This window comes from Pygoscelis adeliae, unplaced genomic scaffold (assembly GCF_000699105.1).
Source record: "Pygoscelis adeliae isolate BGI_AS28 unplaced genomic scaffold, ASM69910v1 Scaffold25, whole genome shotgun sequence".
Taxonomy (NCBI): Eukaryota; Metazoa; Chordata; class Aves; order Sphenisciformes; family Spheniscidae; genus Pygoscelis; species Pygoscelis adeliae.
In genome coordinates, this window is record NW_008824808.1 from 5,106,695 (window position 1) to 5,112,673 (window position 5,979).

Here is a 5,979-nt window from a genome sequence, read left to right on the forward strand (position 1 = left end):
CATTATATTAATTTTTTAAACAAAAACATTTCTTCACTGAATACTAATGATCAGCGTTCATTCTGCAACAAGTAGAATGGCCACCACATCCCTGTGCATCTTCTTTCATTTTTCTGGTCTTCTTTTTGTCCACCTGACAAGCCATCTGTCAGCAGAGCTTTGTGGTGGAGTACCTAAAACCCTCATGACCATTAGACAAGCAACCATTTTTCTCCTATATAAACATTCCTACTTCAGTAAGGACCATACAAGTCCTCAAGAGAGCATTTGCTGAGAGCAAGATCCACTTCAGAGAGAGATTTCGGCAATGGAAGTAGAAAATATGCTACCACATATAATAAAGAACAACACGGGGAGAAAACTGATGAGATAAAAGAGGCAAACAGACAAAAGTAGGAAAGATTTGGAATTTCCTTGGAAAAGAGGCTTCCGCTTTACTAACAAGGCAACATACACCTTGCAATAAGCATCTGCTAGTTACAAATGCCAGTGAAGAGAAAATTAAGTAATTAAGGTATCCACAAACAGAATACAGAATAAACGTGGGAGAAGAAAACACGACTTCTTCTGGTCGGGTACTACGCTATTTAAAGTCACAGTTTTGGAAGTACCTGTTCAGTGCCTGGCTTTTGGTGCATTAAGTGGCCATGCAAAGGAGGCCCTCTGCATCCTATGGGAGGCATGAGCCAAGGCAGCTAGGCTGGAAGAAGAACTGAAACCCTCAAAAGAAAGGTCCAGGCCAAAGCAACTCATTTCACAAGATGGAATGAGAGAGACTCTGGTAATGATTGCTCTCTGACACTCGGTTCTGATGGTTTTTTTAAATGATACAAAACAGCTTATAATGCTGTCACCGTGGCAAGTCTACAACTGTTCCCATGGTATTGCTGAATTACCTTGTTGCTCCTTCTGAAAACCAAAAAATGATATGGGATATCTCACTTCAGACAGCAGCCCCTTCTCTTCATGCAAACTTCTCATATGTTTGGTGGTCTTTTCTCCACCAAAATCATACCATCTCCATACATGTAAATATTTTTCCCCAACTGTGAAAATATCATATTATCAGAAGATCAATTTAATTGGGAAGATACATTGTTAAAACTGTATTTGGTTGTAAATTCTTGGTTTTCTTTAAATACAAAATTCCACCTAAAGTAAATGTGAAGTGGCAAGTGGAAAGATACCTTATGTGAAAAAGAAATGTTGCCTTACAGAGCAGAGGAGGAGATAAAAATCTACTGTATATGTAGAAGGTGATGTTCTGGTGCTAATGTAATCTAACATAACCAAGAAGCAGAAAGCAAGGGGAAAGATGAAAATTCCAAACTCTCAGAAAATTTTCTCTCTTCTGATTATTGTTGCCTGCTCTAATTTCAGTAAAGTTTTTATTTTGAGAAGGCAGTGGTAGGGAGGAAAAGGAACGCAAAAACAGGCAACACAGCAAAAGAAGAATTTAACTTACAAAAATTGCAAAATCATCTACTTTTCATTTTTGCAACAAATTCTGTAAACCTAGCCAAATTCTGTGCTTAGTTAAAAACAGAACAAGTAAAAATAGATGCTAGAAACCAGGCAAGATACCACAAAAGTGAAGCCAAACAATGAATTCGTATAAAATCATGGAATATTCTTTGTGAATGATAACACTGTGGAATAACTCGGGATGATTTATCACCAAAATAAAGTTGGTCTTCCTAGAATGCATCAGATAATAGTGGTTGCTGGTACTGACGGTAGAGTTGAACTTCCTCAGTGGTTATTTTTTGTGGTTAAGGGAAAATGTTTGCGTACCCTATCAGTAGCTCATGCAGGCTATCAAGTACCTCACTGTATTCTGGTATTTCATGACAGCAGATTTTAAACTAATTCTTGTGAGCATGCTTGATGTTAAATTTTATACCTGCTATCAGCCTGACATTAATGTTTTCGTTGGGCTTTTTGAGATTTTGCGAACTATGCTTTCTGTCACTAATCCAAGATGTTACATTAAAACTTTCAAATTTTGATGGCAATAAATTATAATAGAGAACAAATTCAAATGGTCAAAGGAAGCTTAGGGTATGAGCTACTTTCTGTGTTTTACTTACCCTCTCTTTTGCCAATTTTTCTATGCTAACTTCCTTACAGATTATTCTTTCTTTTGGCAGTTAAAATGAGCTCGCTTCTCAAAAATAATGAAAAGTAAAACTAAAAAGATACCCCTCTTTCATACAAATGCCTGGAAGCCGGCACTATTGGTAACCACTGAAGCCCCATTTACATATGCAGTTGTGAGGAGCTCTGCACAGCACTGGGTCATTCCACTTGGATGATGCAAACCCGCTTCAGCTGCTGTGGCTGTTTGCAGGCGTGTGCTGGTTTTGGCTGGGATAGAGTTAATTTTCTTCATAGTAGCTGGTATGGGGCTATGTTGTGGACTTGTGCTGGAAACAGTGTTGATAACACAGGGATATTTTCATTGCTGCTGAGCAGTGCTTACACAGAGTCAAGGCCTTTTCTGCTTCTCACACCACCCCACCAGCGAGCAGGCTGGGGGTGCACAAGAAGTTGGGAGGGGACACGGCTGGGACAGCTGACCCCAGCTGACCACAGGGATATTCCACACCATATGACGTCATGCTCAGCATATAAAGCCGGGGGAAGAAGGAGGAAGGGGGGGACGTTTGGAGTGATGGCGTTTGTCTTCCCAAGTAACCGTTAGGCGTGATGGAGGCCTGCTTTCCTGGAGATGGCTGAACACCTGCCTGCCGATGGGAAGTAGTGAATGAATTCCTTGTTCTGCTTTGCTTGTGTGCGCAGCTTTTGCTTTCCCTATTAAACTGTCTTTATCTCAGCTCACGAGTTTTCTCACTTTTACTCTTGAGTGAGCAGCTGTGTGGGGCTTGGTTGCTGGCTGGGGTTAAACCATGACAAGGTGGTTAAGAAAGGAGCTTGCAAGCCTCCAGAAATACGGCAGAGAAGGAAACCTCCAACATTAAGTGCTGTACGAGACAGTCTAAACATGCTCCTGTATTCATATACACTTAATGCCTCCTGGCCAATTTTAGCATTTGTTCTGTCACTGGGATTTAAATAGGATACTTTGTGAGGACTGTCAGGATTTGGTCTACTCCCACTCATGCCAACAAAAGGCAAGGCCTAGGCCTCAATTAAGGAAATACTTTCTACAACTTCTATTTTAACTACATCTCCTAAGTTAACAATTTGTTCCACGTTAAATGATAGATTACGTGCTACTGTGCAAGACAACACAGTAAAGGTTTGCCATATCAGAAACCTCATAGGATAAGCTCATAAAAGTTTCTGCCCCCAAAACATGAATCAAAAAACCCCCAGAACTATGCGTTTGATTTCATCCACCAAAGTTAGTATTTTCTAGCAAAAACTAAACTACCAAATGTATTCAAAAATGGAACAGGGCTTTCAAGTTGTAGAGACTACTATGGTCAATAGAGTCCTTTTTTTCCAATTAATCCCCTGAACTGGTGTTAACATGAGCAGAGCAATATTGAATATACTCTAATCTCTACCTATGAGCATAAAGGCAGCCAGCCTAGGTCAGGATCTTGTTTCTGACAGTGGACAAAAGGGATGTGCACAGAAGAGATCACAGCAGGGTCACTATATAAAATAAATTTTCCAGTGCTTCCCATTCTGCAACTGAGGGACCTTCTGCAGCTGAGGCAATCGTGGTTTCTACACACATCATGGATGTAGCAAGAATTTCTCTTCTGGGGACTTTTCCAGTCTCGCCTCGATTCCACGTGAAGTTTTAGCATCCACAGCAACTGTCAGAATGGACATCCCTAGCTTACATAGGTATTCTGTGAAACCCTCCATAAATGAGTCAGCTGTTAATTTCATTTGATGCTCATTAATTCCCATATCTGAAAATGTGGAGAACTACTACCTCCTTATGAAACGTGTGATTTTACACCACCCTACCATATCAGCTCTTTGGTAGTCCTTATTTCACACTGAAGAACTTATTCAGGTTTTGTTTAATTGGGGGAAACTGTTCTGTACTTTTCCAGAATACATTAGGAGAACTTAGAAACCTTAATTCACAAACATCACAGCACATACTCACTTGAGCATCTGCAGAGCTAGAAACACGAAGTTTAAAAATAATAGTTAAAAGTTATATTTTAACAGTTGGTATGTTCAAAGTTTTGAATCTCTTAAATCCTCCACAGAATCAAGTCAAATTTATATTAGTGCCAAAGAAATTAAACTGAACTCCAAAATGGGTGAGGGTTATTCATAGCAATGCAAGTTATTGGACGTGACATCACAGAAATCTCTTAACATGATTAAAATAGAATTCTGTACTACACAAAAAATAAGTAAGGGAGTATTAATTTTCTTGGTGTATGAAACAGAACTGAAGCTGAATGATCCTTTCATTATTTTTTCAGTTTCATTGTTCTTGCACCAATAATAAAATTAAATAAAATAGTTACTATTGCTATTTCATGAGTTAGTATGACAGCCTGTCTCTTTAAATTAATTTAATTCTGGAGGACAGAGGATAATAAGCTTTTGCAGTTCTGACCACAGTTCTGATTATGAAACCCACTTCAAATGGCCTCACAAACCCAAATATTAATATAAACAAATCATTTCACTTTTCTTGGGTCACCATCTCTGATGTGGATCTGTTAAAATGAGTAGCACTTTCATGAAAATTTTTTCATGCAAGCTACAACCCAAGACAAATTGAAATCTTGAAAACTTCTCAAAATACATAGTAAACCAGATATATTTCTCCACCTGATGAACATGAAAAACATGAAGCAAAGTTTTAAATCAGGAGACTGACATAAAAAGAATAATATATAGGGTTAATATTGGTGTAGACAGCAGCTAGTAGGTGAACAGTCTTGCAAAAAACTGAGAATATACCCGAACAGTGAGTAATTGCATAATGGCTTTGCTATTTACCTTATTCAATTATTCACTTTGCACTGAAAGCATGGATGTTGCCTAATTATTAAGAAAGCAAAGAGACAAGCAGCACACAACATCAGTTGATTATATTTTATATATCCAGTTGCATTCTTTACATAAATATAAATTGCTTAATTGGCTAATTCAGTAGACCTTAATATGCCATTGCTGCAAAGGTGATCAACAGCAACCTTCTTGGCAATTATATGACAGAAAAACAGAACAGGCTGTAGCTGAAGCATTAATCACTTCAGTTTATCCTTTCATCCTGCCTGTGTTGGAGGAAAAAAACTAGGAAGTTAAATATAATGTTCTGAACTTATTTTAATAATACCACTTATAATTTAACATGATAAGCAGTAGTCCCTATTCCAACTTAAAACTGCCTTTCTTGAAACTAGGCTTTGAAATGTTCATGCATTTTCTTTCTGCACACTCTGCACAACAGCCTCTCTCTTCTATAAGGTTACTCTTACACACATATGCAGAACAGTGTGTATATTAGAGAAAAAAATATTAGCAAGAGTATCGTGTAAGGGAAGATGACCGGCCTGGCTGAACGGGGAGCTTTTGCTGGGACTCAGGAAAAAAAGGAGAGTTTACCGCTTGTGGAAGAAGGGGCAGGCGACTCAAGAAGAGTACAGGGATCTCGTTAGGTCGTGCAGAGAGGAAATGAGAAAGGCAAAAGCCCAGCTAGAACACAACCTGGCCGCTGTCGTTAAAGACAACAAAAAAAGTTTTTAAATATATTAATGACAAGAAGAGAGCCAAGGAGAATCTCCATCCTTTATTGGATGCGGGGCGGAATATTGTCACCGAGGATGAGAAAAAGGCTGAGGTACTTAATGCCTTCTTTGCCTCAGTCTTTAGCAGGCAGACCAGTTATCCTCAGGGTATTCAGCCCCCTGAGCTGGAAGACAGGGACGGCGAGCAGGATGAACCCCCCATAATCCAAGAAGAAGCAGTCAACGACCTGCTACACCACCTGGATGCTCACAAGTCTATGGGGCCAGATGGGATCCACCC

General features: G+C 39.2%; 1 protein-coding gene across 1 annotated transcript in view; it reads right to left on the bottom strand.

Moving 5' to 3' along the window:
• LOC103917088 (ubiquitin-conjugating enzyme E2 E2) overlaps window positions 1-5,979 on the bottom strand; it is a 220,840-nt gene that overhangs the window by 164,350 nt on the left and 50,511 nt on the right. The gene's annotated exons all lie outside the window — the stretch shown is intronic.